This window comes from Sinohyriopsis cumingii, unplaced genomic scaffold (assembly GCF_028554795.1).
Source record: "Sinohyriopsis cumingii isolate HCF-2022 unplaced genomic scaffold, ASM2855479v2 utg000646l, whole genome shotgun sequence".
Taxonomy (NCBI): domain Eukaryota; kingdom Metazoa; phylum Mollusca; class Bivalvia; order Unionida; family Unionidae; genus Sinohyriopsis; species Sinohyriopsis cumingii.
The window spans coordinates 359,665-376,374 of NW_028315921.1; the positions used below are offsets into that span (position 1 = coordinate 359,665).

At 37.4% G+C, this 16,710-nt stretch overlaps 4 non-coding genes across 4 annotated transcripts; all 4 read right to left on the reverse strand.

Moving 5' to 3' along the window:
• Window positions 1–419: 419 nt before the first annotated feature.
• On the reverse strand, window positions 420–501 carry Trnas-gcu (transfer RNA serine (anticodon GCU)). The gene has a single exon. It is a non-coding gene; the product is annotated as a tRNA-Ser (tRNA).
• A 5,869-nt stretch (window positions 502–6,370) lies between these two features.
• Trnas-gcu (transfer RNA serine (anticodon GCU)) lies at window positions 6,371–6,452 on the reverse strand. The gene has a single exon. It is a non-coding gene; the product is annotated as a tRNA-Ser (tRNA).
• A 5,870-nt stretch (window positions 6,453–12,322) lies between these two features.
• Trnas-gcu (transfer RNA serine (anticodon GCU)) lies at window positions 12,323–12,404 on the reverse strand. The gene has a single exon. It is a non-coding gene; the product is annotated as a tRNA-Ser (tRNA).
• Window positions 12,405–16,149: 3,745 nt separating this feature from the next.
• On the reverse strand, window positions 16,150–16,231 carry Trnas-gcu (transfer RNA serine (anticodon GCU)). Its single transcript has one exon. It is a non-coding gene; the product is annotated as a tRNA-Ser (tRNA).
• Between the last annotated feature and the right edge of the window lie 479 nt (window positions 16,232–16,710).

Below are 16,710 nucleotides of genomic sequence, written 5' to 3' on the forward strand. Positions count from 1 at the left end.
ATATTCAGACACTATTATTGTGTCAATTCTTCATTTACCAGCATACATCACCGATGATGATATAAGTATGAAGCTCGGTGAATACGGAGTAGAACTTCTTTCTCCCATTCAACGCAGATATTATCCTGGGACTAGTGTGGCTCATGGGACTCGTTATGTCAAATGTAAATTTCCACAGCAGGTAAAATCCTTGCCTTACAGTCTGAAATTATATTTTGTTTCCGATCTCAGCAAATATTGTAGCTACATGGAGTGCATGATTTACTTCGAAATCTCTCAGAAACTTGTGCTGGATAGTGAAAAGAGATTATGTTTGTAGATGTGTGATCTTTCTGGTGTTCATTTCTTATATATAGACAAAATATCCATTCACAAGTGTTGATTAATGAGTTTTGCAGTGAATATTATGTTAAAGTTATCGTCGACGATGGGACTCGAACCCACGCGGGGAGACCCCAATGGATTAGCAGTTCATCGCCTTAACCACTCGGCCACCTCGTCTGCATTACAGTGTGGTATACACAATTTATATACCCAGTAATATCTAAACCACATACATTATTTTTGTCACTCATTATTCAGTACCTTTGTGAAGAAAACCATTGTCATCAGATGGGGTAAGAAAGTTATTTTGCTCTTATTTACACAACAACTGAATCTATCGCAAACATATTATCCTTTGAAATCAAATTATCTTGATTTATTAAAAAGACATTCGGACGGCGAAGACAATCCAAAGATTTTTACACACCTGTCCGCTACAGCCACCACAACCTTTATCCTCGTACACACAATACAAATATAAAACATGGTCGGTCCTCATATTCCTGTTAAATATTATGCGGGAGGAATATTTGCTTCGAATCATTCGTTCTGGATAGAAATCACCCAAATATTGACCCAGATGGGTGAATATCAGTTCCAATTAAAACTGATTGAAATTAGTTGTCCTTCATAACAGCAGAGTGGCGCAGTGGAAGCGTGCTGGGCCCATAACCCAGAGGTCCGTGGATCGAAACCACGCTCTGTTAATTCTTTTATTTCTTTATTTTTAAATTTAAAATATCATAACAGTAAATTATTATTTGCATTCAAGCCCGAAAATATCAAACCCATGTGCACTTTAGCGATATACTATATTTAGCTACAATGTAAATGCAACTAACGTAGAATTACTTTTATACTAATGGGTCAAAAGTAGGTCACTGTAACTTCACACTCTTCGAAAGACGTGATTTGTAGCACGACTTTGGATCCCCTATACTGCTATAGTAATAAGGGAACCCAAATCTGCAAATTGAATATGTGACGATATATTATGTTCCTCATTGTCACAAAGGGTTCAATATTAGATATCATTTTCAGTTAACTTAAAACAAATTGTCCCTCGGAATAGGTGTGTGACACAGTGCAAGCTTACTGGACCCATAACCAGAGGTACGTGGATCGATACCACCATCTGCTAATTCATTTCTCCGTTTATTTTTAAATTTAAGAATTCAGAACAGTAAATTATCTGCATTAAAGCACGAAAATATCAAACCCATGTACAATTAAGTTATATCCATAATTTAGGCACACAGTGAATTCAACTAAAGCAGCATTAGAAAATGGGTGCAACGTAACGTACTATAATTTTCCACTCTTCAAAGGACGTGTTTGTTCGTTTGCAATTGGATGCCTTACACTGTTCTAGGAATAACGAAACCCAAATCAACATGCAGGAAATGTGACGATATACTAGGTCCCTCGTTGTCACAAAGGGTCAATGTAACCATTATTTCATCCTCTCTATATGTAATTGTAAAGATGAATTTTGGAACTCGAGCCATGCATACATTTGATTTTTTATGGCATTGTACCAAAATTACAAAACTGTAGCCAGTGAGAGTACATATGTACATGTAAAAGAAAAATAATTGTCAAGAAGGACAAGATGCAATCGTCGAAGGTTGATCTCTGAATAAATGTTTGATAAAATGACGTAGAAGTGAACCCTTGGAAGGTATGGTATCCAGGAAGAAGACCTTCATGCGTCCCACCACGACCACCACACACATCCTCCTTCTCAGCCCGCAACGAAATCAGCTTCAGAATAACTGATAGGTTTCAACGTTTTCTTAAGTTTGATTACTAAAAGTGTGATCCTGAAAGGTTTAAGATACAGACGTAATCTTGAATTAGGTTTCATGTAACAATGCCCATCCTTGCATTGCACAGATCCCTTGCCTACCTCTGTAAGTTCGACGTGAACGAAATTGTCAGCCTCACTTGCGATCCCATCCAATGGTGCAGATACGTTTTGACGCTAGACATGGTCCTACTATATTAAATACAGAAACATTATATTTTGTTTCCGATCTCAGCAAATATTGTAGCTGCATGGAGTACATGATTTACTTCGGAATCTCTCAGAAACTTGTGCTGGATAGTGAAAAGAGATTATGTTTGTAGATGTGTGATCTTTCTGGTGTTCTTTTCTTATATATAGACAAAATATCCATTCACAAGTGTTGATGAATGAGTTTTGCAGTGAATATTATGTAAAAGTTATCGACGAGGATGGGACTCGAACCCACGCGGCGATTAGCAGTCCATGGCCTTAACCACTCGGCCACCTCGTCTGCATTACAGTGTTGTATACACAATTTATATACCCAGTAATATCTAAACCACATGCATTATTTTTGTCACTCATTCTTCAGTGCCTTTGTGAAGAAAACCATTGTCATCAGATGGGGTAAGACAGTGCTTTTGCTCTTATTTACACAACAAGTGAATCTATCGCAAACATAATATCCTTTGAAATCAAATTATCTTGATTTATTAAAAAGACATATTCAGACGGCGAAGACAATCCAAAGATTTTTACACACCTGTCCCCTACAGCCACCACAACCTTTATCCTCGTACACACAATACAAATATAAAACATGGTCGGTCCTCATATTCCTGTTAAATATTATGCGGGAGGAATATTTGCTTCGAATCATTCGTTCTGGATAGAAATCACCCAAATATTGACCCAGATGGGTGAATATCAGTTCCAATTAAAACTGATTGAAATCAGTTGTCCTTCATAACAGCAGAGTGGCGCAGTGGAAGCGTGCTGGGCCCATAACGCAGAGGTCCGTGGATCGAAACCACGCACTGCTAATTCTTTTATTTCTTTATTTTTAAATTTAAAATATCATAACAGTAAATTATTATTTGCATTCAAGCCCGAAAATATCAAACCCATGTTCACTTTACCTATATACTATATTTAGCTACAATGTAAATGCAACCAACGTATAATTACATTTATACTAATGGGTCAAAAGTAGGTCACTGTAACTTCACACTCTTCCAAAGACGTGATTTGTAGCACGACTTTGGATCCCCTACACTGCTTTAGTAATAAGGGATCCCAAATCGGCTAATTGAATATGTGACGACAGATTATGTTCCTCATTGTCACAAAGGGTTAAATATTAGATATCATTTTCAGTTAACTTAAAACAAAAGCACGAAAATATCAAACCCATGTACAATTAAGTTATATCCATAATTTAGGCACAGTGAATTCAACTAAAGAGGCATTACAAAATGGGTACAACGTAACGTACTATAATTTTCCACACTTCAAAGGACGTGTTTATTCGTTTGCAATTGGACGCCTTTCACTGTAACTTCACACTCTTCGAAAGACGTGATTTGTAGCACGACTTTGGATCCCCTATACTGCTATAGTAAGAAGGGAACCCAAATCTGCAAATTGAATATGTGACGACAGATTATGTTCCTCATTGTCACAAAGGGTTAAATATTAGATATCATTTTCAGTTAACTTAAAACAAATTGTCCTTCAGAACAGGTGTGTGACACAGTGGAAGCTTACTGGACCCATAACCAGAGGTACGTGAATCGATACCACCATCGGCTAATTCTTTTCTCCTTTTAGTTTTAAATTTACGAATTCAGAACAGTAAATAGTTATCTGCATTAAAGCACGAAAATATCAAACCCATGTACAATTAAGTTATATCCATAATTTAGGCACACAGTGAATTCAACTAAAGCAGCATTAGAAAATGGGTGCAACGTAACGTACTATAATTTTCCACTCTTCAAAGGACGTGTTTGTTCGTTTGCAATTGGATGCCTTACACTGTTCTAGGAATAACGAAACCCAAATCAACATGCAGGAAATGTGACGATATACTAGGTCCCTCGTTGTCACAAAGGGTCAATGTAACCATTATTTCATCCTCTCTATATGTAATTGTAAAGATGAATTTTGGAACTCGAGCCATGCATACATTTGATTTTTTATGGCATTGTACCAAAATTACAAAACTGTAGCCAGTGAGAGTACATATGTACATGTAAAAGAAAAATAATTATCAAGAAGGACATGATACAATCGTCGAAGGTATGATATCCAGGGAGAAGGCCTTAATGCGTCCCACCACGACCACCACACGCATCCTCCTTCTCAGCCCGCAACGAAATTAGCTTCAGAATAACTGATAGGTTTCAACGTTTTCTTCAGTGTGATGACTAAAAGTGTGATCCTGAAAGGTTTAAGATACAGACGTAATCTTGAATTAGGCTTCATGGAACAATGCCCATCCTTGCATTGCGCAGATCCCTTGCCTTCCTCTATAAGTTCGACGTGAACGAAATTGTCAGCCTCACTTGCGATCCCATCTAATGGTGCAGATACGTTTTGACGTTAGACATGGTCCTACTATATTAAATACAGAAACATTATATTTTGTTTCCGATCTCAGCAAATATTGTAGCTGCATGGAGTACATGATTTAGTTCGAAATCTCTCAGAAACTTGTGCTGGATAGTGAAAAGAGATTATGTTTGTAGATGTGTGTTCTTTCTGGTGTTCTTTTCATATATATGGACAAAATATCCATTCACAAGTGTTGATGAATGAGTTTTGCAGTGAATATTATGTAAAAGTTATCGACGAGGATGGGACTCGAACCCACGCGGGGAGACCCCAATGGATTAGCAGATTAATTACACAACAACTGAATCTATCGCAAACATAATATCCTTTGAAATCAAATTATCTTGATTTATTAAAAAGACATATTCAGACGGTGAAGACAATCCAAAGATTTTTACACACCTGTCCCCTACATCCACCACAACCTTTATCCTCGTACACACGAGACAAATATAAAACATGGTCGGCCCTCAAATTCCTGTTAAATATTATGCGGGAGGAATATTTGCTTCGAATCAATCGTTCTAAATAGAAATCACCCAAATATTGACCCAGATGGGTGAATAACAGTTCCAGTTAAAACTGATTGAAATGAGTTGTCCTTCATAAGAGCAGAGTGGCGCAGTGGAAGCGTGCTGGGCCCATAACCCTGAGGACTTCCGGTTATGACATCAGATGGAAAACACGTTTGATGATCGCTCCGTGAATTTTCAAGTTTTCTTCCTTTAATAGACATTTTTTCTGTTTTAAGTTGTTACAGGTACGTTTATTAGATTCGTGTGATCGCATTCATATTAAAGTTAGATATATTTTGTGTGTGTGGATAACTTTATCCACCACACAAAATACTATTTTCTGTGACAATGAATTCAAAGCCTGGTCGTGCTGCACGTGCAGCACAGGGAGCGGACTCAAATTCTAATGACATCAGTGGAATAGCTAGCAATAAGAATGGCATGTCGAGTAACATCGATAGACAGACAGGAGCTTCTCGTCGTTTTGGGAAAGAATGTACCGTGGTGATTGATGTAAAGGATGTGAAGAAAATAAAGGCAAGTGATATTATTAGAGGTGTAGAAGAATTAACCGGAGATATGTCGGTCTATGCAGTTGTGCCCAAAGGTGCAAATTTGTATGAGGTCACACTACCGAGCAAAGAAGTAGCATATAATGTCTTGTGTGGAATTGATATTGGAAGTGAACACTTTGATTGTACTCTCTTATATTCAGACACTATTATTGTGTCAATTCTTCATTTACCAGCATACATCACCGATGATGATATAAGTATGAAGCTCGGTGAATACGGAGTAGAACTTCTTTCTCCCATTCAACGCAGATATTATCCTGGGACTAGTGTGGCTCATGGGACTCGTTATGTCAAATGTAAATTTCCACAGCAGGTAAAATCCTTGCCTTACAGTCTGAAATTATATTTTGTTTCCGATCTCAGCAAATATTGTAGCTACATGGAGTGCATGATTTACTTCGAAATCTCTCAGAAACTTGTGCTGGATAGTGAAAAGAGATTATGTTTGTAGATGTGTGATCTTTCTGGTGTTCATTTCTTATATATAGACAAAATATCCATTCACAAGTGTTGATTAATGAGTTTTGCAGTGAATATTATGTTAAAGTTATCGTCGACGATGGGACTCGAACCCACGCGGGGAGACCCCAATGGATTAGCAGTTCATCGCCTTAACCACTCGGCCACCTCGTCTGCATTACAGTGTGGTATACACAATTTATATACCCAGTAATATCTAAACCACATACATTATTTTTGTCACTCATTATTCAGTACCTTTGTGAAGAAAACCATTGTCATCAGATGGGGTAAGAAAGTTATTTTGCTCTTATTTACACAACAACTGAATCTATCGCAAACATATTATCCTTTGAAATCAAATTATCTTGATTTATTAAAAAGACATATTCAGACGGCGAAGACAATCCAAAGATTTTTACACACCTGTCCGCTACAGCCACCACAACCTTTATCCTCGTACACACAATACAAATATAAAACATGGTCGGTCCTCATATTCCTGTTAAATATTATGCGGGAGGAATATTTGCTTCGAATCATTCGTTCTGGATAGAAATCACCCAAATATTGACCCAGATGGGTGAATATCAGTTCCAATTAAAACTGATTGAAATTAGTTGTCCTTCATAACAGCAGAGTGGCGCAGTGGAAGCGTGCTGGGCCCATAACCCAGAGGTCCGTGGATCGAAACCACGCTCTGCTAATTCTTTTATTTCTTTATTTTTAAATTTAAAATATCATAACAGTAAATTATTTGCATTCAAGCCCGAAAATATCAAACCCATGTGCACTTTAGCGATATACTATATTTAGCTACAATGTAAATGCAACTAACGTAGAATTACTTTTATACTAATGGGTCAAAAGTAGGTCACTGTAACTTCACACTCTTCGAAAGACGTGATTTGTAGCACGACTTTGGATCCCCTATACTGCTATAGTAATAAGGGAACCCAAATCTGCAAATTGAATATGTGACGATATATTATGTTCCTCATTGTCACAAAGGGTTCAATATTAGATATCATTTTCAGTTAACTTAAAACAAATTGTCCCTCGGAATAGGTGTGTGACACAGTGCAAGCTTACTGGACCCATAACCAGAGGTACGTGGATCGATACCACCATCTGCTAATTCATTTCTCCGTTTATTTTTAAATTTAAGAATTCAGAACAGTAAATTATCTGCATTAAAGCACGAAAATATCAAACCCATGTACAATTAAGTTATATCCATAATTTAGGCACACAGTGAATTCAACTAAAGCAGCATTAGAAAATGGGTGCAACGTAACGTACTATAATTTTCCACTCTTCAAAGGACGTGTTTGTTCGTTTGCAATTGGATGCCTTACACTATTCAAGGAATAACGAAACGCAAATCAACATGCAGGAAATGTGACGATATACTAGGTCCCTCGTTGTCACAAAGGGTCAATGTAATCATTATTTCATCCTCTCTATATGTAATTGTAAAGATGAATTTTGAAACTCGAGCCATGCATACATTTGATTTTTTATGGCATTGTACCAAAATTAGAAGACTGTAGTCAGTGAGAGTACATATGTAAATGTAAAAGAAAAATAATTGTCAAGAAGGACAAGATGCAATCGTCGAAGGTTGATCTCTGAATAAATGTTTGATAAAATGACGTAGAAGTGAACCCTTGGAAGGTATGGTATCCAGGAAGAAGACCTTCATGCGTCCCACCACGACCACCACACACATCCTCCTTCTCAGCCCGCAACGAAATCAGCTTCAGAATAACTGATAGGTTTCAACGTTTTCTTAAGTTTGATTACTAAAAGTGTGATCCTGAAAGGTTTAAGATACAGACGTAATCTTGAATTAGGTTTCATGTAACAATGCCCATCCTTGCATTGCACAGATCCCTTGCCTACCTCTGTAAGTTCGACGTGAACGAAATTGTCAGCCTCACTTGCGATCCCATCCAATGGTGCAGATACGTTTTGACGCTAGACATGGTCCTACTATATTAAATACAGAAACATTATATTTTGTTTCCGATCTCAGCAAATATTGTAGCTGCATGGAGTACATGATTTACTTCGGAATCTCTCAGAAACTTGTGCTGGATAGTGAAAAGAGATTATGTTTGTAGATGTGTGATCTTTCTGGTGTTCTTTTCTTATATATAGACAAAATATCCATTCACAAGTGTTGATGAATGAGTTTTGCAGTGAATATTATGTAAAAGTTATCGACGAGGATGGGACTCGAACCCACGCGGCGATTAGCAGTCCATGGCCTTAACCACTCGGCCACCTCGTCTGCATTACAGTGTTGTATACACAATTTATATACCCAGTAATATCTAAACCACATGCATTATTTTTGTCACTCATTCTTCAGTGCCTTTGTGAAGAAAACCATTGTCATCAGATGGGGTAAGACAGTGCTTTTGCTCTTATTTACACAACAAGTGAATCTATCGCAAACATAATATCCTTTGAAATCAAATTATCTTGATTTATTAAAAAGACATATTCAGACGGCGAAGACAATCCAAAGATTTTTACACACCTGTCCCCTACAGCCACCACAACCTTTATCCTCGTACACACAATACAAATATAAAACATGGTCGGTCCTCATATTCCTGTTAAATATTATGCGGGAGGAATATTTGCTTCGAATCATTCGTTCTGGATAGAAATCACCCAAATATTGACCCAGATGGGTGAATATCAGTTCCAATTAAAACTGATTGAAATCAGTTGTCCTTCATAACAGCAGAGTGGCGCAGTGGAAGCGTGCTGGGCCCATAACGCAGAGGTCCGTGGATCGAAACCACGCACTGCTAATTCTTTTATTTCTTTATTTTTAAATTTAAAATATCATAACAGTAAATTATTATTTGCATTCAAGCCCGAAAATATCAAACCCATGTTCACTTTACCTATATACTATATTTAGCTACAATGTAAATGCAACCAACGTATAATTACATTTATACTAATGGGTCAAAAGTAGGTCACTGTAACTTCACACTCTTCCAAAGACGTGATTTGTAGCACGACTTTGGATCCCCTACACTGCTTTAGTAATAAGGGATCCCAAATCGGCTAATTGAATATGTGACGACAGATTATGTTCCTCATTGTCACAAAGGGTTAAATATTAGATATCATTTTCAGTTAACTTAAAACAAAAGCACGAAAATATCAAACCCATGTACAATTAAGTTATATCCATAATTTAGGCACACAGTGAATTCAACTAAAGAGGCATTACAAAATGGGTACAACGTAACGTACTATAATTTTCCACACTTCAAAGGACGTGTTTATTCGTTTGCAATTGGACGCCTTTCACTGTAACTTCACACTCTTCGAAAGACGTGATTTGTAGCACGACTTTGGATCCCCTATACTGCTATAGTAAGAAGGGAACCCAAATCTGCAAATTGAATATGTGACGACAGATTATGTTCCTGATTGTCACAAAGGGTTAAATATTAGATATCATTTTCAGTTAACTTAAAACAAATTGTCCTTCAGAACAGGTGTGTGACACAGTGGAAGCTTACTGGACCCATAACCAGAGGTACGTGAATCGATACCACCATCGGCTAATTCTTTTCTCCTTTTAGTTTTAAATTTACGAATTCAGAACAGTAAAGAGTTATCTGCATTAAAGCACGAAAATATCAAACCCATGTACAATTAAGTTATATCCATAATTTAGGCACACAGTGAATTCAACTAAAGCAGCATTAGAAAATGGGTGCAACGTAACGTACTATAATTTTCCACTCTTCAAAGGACGTGTTTGTTCGTTTGCAATTGGATGCCTTACACTGTTCTAGGAATAACGAAACCCAAATCAACATGCAGGAAATGTGACGATATACTAGGTCCCTCGTTGTCACAAAGGGTCAATGTAACCATTATTTCATCCTCTCTATATGTAATTGTAAAGATGAATTTTGGAACTCGAGCCATGCATACATTTGATTTTTTATGGCATTGTACCAAAATTACAAAACTGTAGCCAGTGAGAGTACATATGTACATGTAAAAGAAAAATAATTATCAAGAAGGACATGATACAATCGTCGAAGGTATGATATCCAGGGAGAAGGCCTTAATGCGTCCCACCACGACCACCACACGCATCCTCCTTCTCAGCCCGCAACGAAATTAGCTTCAGAATAACTGATAGGTTTCAACGTTTTCTTCAGTGTGATGACTAAAAGTGTGATCCTGAAAGGTTTAAGATACAGACGTAATCTTGAATTAGGCTTCATGGAACAATGCCCATCCTTGCATTGCGCAGATCCCTTGCCTTCCTCTATAAGTTCGACGTGAACGAAATTGTCAGCCTCACTTGCGATCCCATCTAATGGTGCAGATACGTTTTGACGTTAGACATGGTCCTACTATATTAAATACAGAAACATTATATTTTGTTTCCGATCTCAGCAAATATTGTAGCTGCATGGAGTACATGATTTAGTTCGAAATCTCTCAGAAACTTGTGCTGGATAGTGAAAAGAGATTATGTTTGTAGATGTGTGTTCTTTCTGGTGTTCTTTTCATATATATGGACAAAATATCCATTCACAAGTGTTGATGAATGAGTTTTGCAGTGAATATTATGTAAAAGTTATCGACGAGGATGGGACTCGAACCCACGCGGGGAGACCCCAATGGATTAGCAGATTAATTACACAACAACTGAATCTATCGCAAACATAATATCCTTTGAAATCAAATTATCTTGATTTATTAAAAAGACATATTCAGACGGTGAAGACAATCCAAAGATTTTTACACACCTGTCCCCTACATCCACCACAACCTTTATCCTCGTACACACGAGACAAATATAAAACATGGTCGGCCCTCAAATTCCTGTTAAATATTATGCGGGAGGAATATTTGCTTCGAATCAATCGTTCTAAATAGAAATCACCCAAATATTGACCCAGATGGGTGAATAACAGTTCCAGTTAAAACTGATTGAAATGAGTTGTCCTTCATAAGAGCAGAGTGGCGCAGTGGAAGCGTGCTGGGCCCATAACACTGAGGACTTCCGGTTATGACATCAGATGGAAAACACGTTTGATGATCGCTCCGTGAATTTTCAAGTTTTCTTCCTTTAATAGACATTTTTTCTGTTTTAAGTTGTTACAGGTACGTTTATTAGATTCGTGTGATCGCATTCATATAAAAGTTAGATATATTTTGTGTGTGTGGATAACTTTATCCACCACACAAAATACTATTTTCTGTGACAATGAATTCAAAGCCTGGTCGTGCTGCACGTGCAGCACAGGGAGCGGACTCAAATTCTAATGACATCAGTGGAATAGCTAGCAATAAGAATGGCATGTCGAGTAACATCGATAGACAGACAGGAGCTTCTCGTCGTTTTGGGAAAGAATGTACCGTGGTGATTGATGTAAAGGATGTGAAGAAAATAAAGGCAAGTGATATTATTAGAGGTGTAGAAGAATTAACCGGAGATATGTCGGTCTATGCAGTTGTGCCCAAAGGTGCAAATTTGTATGAGGTCACACTACCGAGCAAAGAAGTAGCATATAATGTCTTGTGTGGAATTGATATTGGAAGTGAACACTTTGATTGTACTCTCTTATATTCAGACACTATTATTGTGTCAATTCTTCATTTACCAGCATACATCACCGATGATGATATAAGTATGAAGCTCGGTGAATACGGAGTAGAACTTCTTTCTCCCATTCAACGCAGATATTATCCTGGGACTAGTGTGGCTCATGGGACTCGTTATGTCAAATGTAAATTTCCACAGCAGGTAAAATCCTTGCCTTACAGTCTGAAATTATATTTTGTTTCCGATCTCAGCAAATATTGTAGCTACATGGAGTGCATGATTTACTTCGAAATCTCTCAGAAACTTGTGCTGGATAGTGAAAAGAGATTATGTTTGTAGATGTGTGATCTTTCTGGTGTTCATTTCTTATATATAGACAAAATATCCATTCACAAGTGTTGATTAATGAGTTTTGCAGTGAATATTATGTTAAAGTTATCGTCGACGATGGGACTCGAACCCACGCGGGGAGACCCCAATGGATTAGCAGTTCATCGCCTTAACCACTCGGCCACCTCGTCTGCATTACAGTGTGGTATACACAATTTATATACCCAGTAATATCTAAACCACATACATTATTTTTGTCACTCATTATTCAGTACCTTTGTGAAGAAAACCATTGTCATCAGATGGGGTAAGAAAGTTATTTTGCTCTTATTTACACAACAACTGAATCTATCGCAAACATATTATCCTTTGAAATCAAATTATCTTGATTTATTAAAAAGACATATTCAGACGGCGAAGACAATCCAAAGATTTTTACACACCTGTCCGCTACAGCCACCACAACCTTTATCCTCGTACACACAATACAAATATAAAACATGGTCGGTCCTCATATTCCTGTTAAATATTATGCGGGAGGAATATTTGCTTCGAATCATTCGTTCTGGATAGAAATCACCCAAATATTGACCCAGATGGGTGAATATCAGTTCCAATTAAAACTGATTGAAATTAGTTGTCCTTCATAACAGCAGAGTGGCGCAGTGGAAGCGTGCTGGGCCCATAACCCAGAGGTCCGTGGATCGAAACCACGCTCTGCTAATTCTTTTATTTCTTTATTTTTAAATTTAAAATATCATAACAGTAAATTATTTGCATTCAAGCCCGAAAATATCAAACCCATGTGCACTTTACCTATATACTATATTTAGCTACAATGTAAATGCAACCAACGTATAATTACATTTATACTAATGGGTCAAAAGTAGGTCACTGTAACTTCACACTCTTCCAAAGACGTGATTTGTAGCACGACTTTGGATCCCCTACACTGCTTTAGTAATAAGGGATCCCAAATCGGCTAATTGAATATGTGACGACAGATTATGTTCCTCATTGTCACAAAGGGTTAAATATTAGATATCATTTTCAGTTAACTTAAAACAAAAGCACGAAAATATCAAACCCATGTACAATTAAGTTATATCCATAATTTAGGCACACAGTGAATTCAACTAAAGAGGCATTACAAAATGGGTACAACGTAACGTACTATAATTTTCCACACTTCAAAGGACGTGTTTATTCGTTTGCAATTGGACGCCTTTCACTGTAACTTCACACTCTTCGAAAGACGTGATTTGTAGCACGACTTTGGATCCCCTATACTGCTATAGTAAGAAGGGAACCCAAATCTGCAAATTGAATATGTGACGACAGATTATGTTCCTGATTGTCACAAAGGGTTAAATATTAGATATCATTTTCAGTTAACTTAAAACAAATTGTCCTTCAGAACAGGTGTGTGACACAGTGGAAGCTTACTGGACCCATAACCAGAGGTACGTGAATCGATACCACCATCGGCTAATTCTTTTCTCCTTTTAGTTTTAAATTTACGAATTCAGAACAGTAAAGAGTTATCTGCATTAAAGCACGAAAATATCAAACCCATGTACAATTAAGTTATATCCATAATTTAGGCACACAGTGAATTCAACTAAAGCAGCATTAGAAAATGGGTGCAACGTAACGTACTATAATTTTCCACTCTTCAAAGGACGTGTTTGTTCGTTTGCAATTGGATGCCTTACACTGTTCTAGGAATAACGAAACCCAAATCAACATGCAGGAAATGTGACGATATACTAGGTCCCTCGTTGTCACAAAGGGTCAATGTAACCATTATTTCATCCTCTCTATATGTAATTGTAAAGATGAATTTTGGAACTCGAGCCATGCATACATTTGATTTTTTATGGCATTGTACCAAAATTACAAAACTGTAGCCAGTGAGAGTACATATGTACATGTAAAAGAAAAATAATTATCAAGAAGGACATGATACAATCGTCGAAGGTATGATATCCAGGGAGAAGGCCTTAATGCGTCCCACCACGACCACCACACGCATCCTCCTTCTCAGCCCGCAACGAAATTAGCTTCAGAATAACTGATAGGTTTCAACGTTTTCTTCAGTGTGATGACTAAAAGTGTGATCCTGAAAGGTTTAAGATACAGACGTAATCTTGAATTAGGCTTCATGGAACAATGCCCATCCTTGCATTGCGCAGATCCCTTGCCTTCCTCTATAAGTTCGACGTGAACGAAATTGTCAGCCTCACTTGCGATCCCATCTAATGGTGCAGATACGTTTTGACGTTAGACATGGTCCTACTATATTAAATACAGAAACATTATATTTTGTTTCCGATCTCAGCAAATATTGTAGCTGCATGGAGTACATGATTTAGTTCGAAATCTCTCAGAAACTTGTGCTGGATAGTGAAAAGAGATTATGTTTGTAGATGTGTGTTCTTTCTGGTGTTCTTTTCATATATATGGACAAAATATCCATTCACAAGTGTTGATGAATGAGTTTTGCAGTGAATATTATGTAAAAGTTATCGACGAGGATGGGACTCGAACCCACGCGGGGAGACCCCAATGGATTAGCAGATTAATTACACAACAACTGAATCTATCGCAAACATAATATCCTTTGAAATCAAATTATCTTGATTTATTAAAAAGACATATTCAGACGGTGAAGACAATCCAAAGATTTTTACACACCTGTCCCCTACATCCACCACAACCTTTATCCTCGTACACACGAGACAAATATAAAACATGGTCGGCCCTCAAATTCCTGTTAAATATTATGCGGGAGGAATATTTGCTTCGAATCAATCGTTCTAAATAGAAATCACCCAAATATTGACCCAGATGGGTGAATAACAGTTCCAGTTAAAACTGATTGAAATGAGTTGTCCTTCATAAGAGCAGAGTGGCGCAGTGGAAGCGTGCTGGGCCCATAACACTGAGGACTTCCGGTTATGACATCAGATGGAAAACACGTTTGATGATCGCTCCGTGAATTTTCAAGTTTTCTTCCTTTAATAGACATTTTTTCTGTTTTAAGTTGTTACAGGTACGTTTATTAGATTCGTGTGATCGCATTCATATAAAAGTTAGATATATTTTGTGTGTGTGGATAACTTTATCCACCACACAAAATACTATTTTCTGTGACAATGAATTCAAAGCCTGGTCGTGCTGCACGTGCAGCACAGGGAGCGGACTCAAATTCTAATGACATCAGTGGAATAGCTAGCAATAAGAATGGCATGTCGAGTAACATCGATAGACAGACAGGAGCTTCTCGTCGTTTTGGGAAAGAATGTACCGTGGTGATTGATGTAAAGGATGTGAAGAAAATAAAGGCAAGTGATATTATTAGAGGTGTAGAAGAATTAACCGGAGATATGTCGGTCTATGCAGTTGTGCCCAAAGGTGCAAATTTGTATGAGGTCACACTACCGAGCAAAGAAGTAGCATATAATGTCTTGTGTGGAATTGATATTGGAAGTGAACACTTTGATTGTACTCTCTTATATTCAGACACTATTATTGTGTCAATTCTTCATTTACCAGCATACATCACCGATGATGATATAAGTATGAAGCTCGGTGAATACGGAGTAGAACTTCTTTCTCCCATTCAACGCAGATATTATCCTGGGACTAGTGTGGCTCATGGGACTCGTTATGTCAAATGTAAATTTCCACAGCAGGTAAAATCCTTGCCTTACAGTCTGAAATTATATTTTGTTTCCGATCTCAGCAAATATTGTAGCTACATGGAGTGCATGATTTACTTCGAAATCTCTCAGAAACTTGTGCTGGATAGTGAAAAGAGATTATGTTTGTAGATGTGTGATCTTTCTGGTGTTCATTTCTTATATATAGACAAAATATCCATTCACAAGTGTTGATTAATGAGTTTTGCAGTGAATATTATGTTAAAGTTATCGTCGACGATGGGACTCGAACCCACGCGGGGAGACCCCAATGGATTAGCAGTTCATCGCCTTAACCACTCGGCCACCTCGTCTGCATTACAGTGTGGTATACACAATTTATATACCCAGTAATATCTAAACCACATACATTATTTTTGTCACTCATTATTCAGTACCTTTGTGAAGAAAACCATTGTCATCAGATGGGGTAAGAAAGTTATTTTGCTCTTATTTACACAACAACTGAATCTATCGCAAACATATTATCCTTTGAAATCAAATTATCTTGATTTATTAAAAAGACATATTCAGACGGCGAAGACAATCCAAAGATTTTTACACACCTGTCCGCTACAGCCACCACAACCTTTATCCTCGTACACACAATACAAATATAAAACATGGTCGGTCCTCATATTCCTGTTAAATATTATGCGGGAGGAATATTTGCTTCGAATCATTCGTTCTGGATAGAAATCACCCAAATATTGACCCAGATGGGTGAATATCAGTTCCAATTAAAACTGATTGAAATTAGTTGTCCTTCATAACAGCAGAGTGGCGCAGTGGA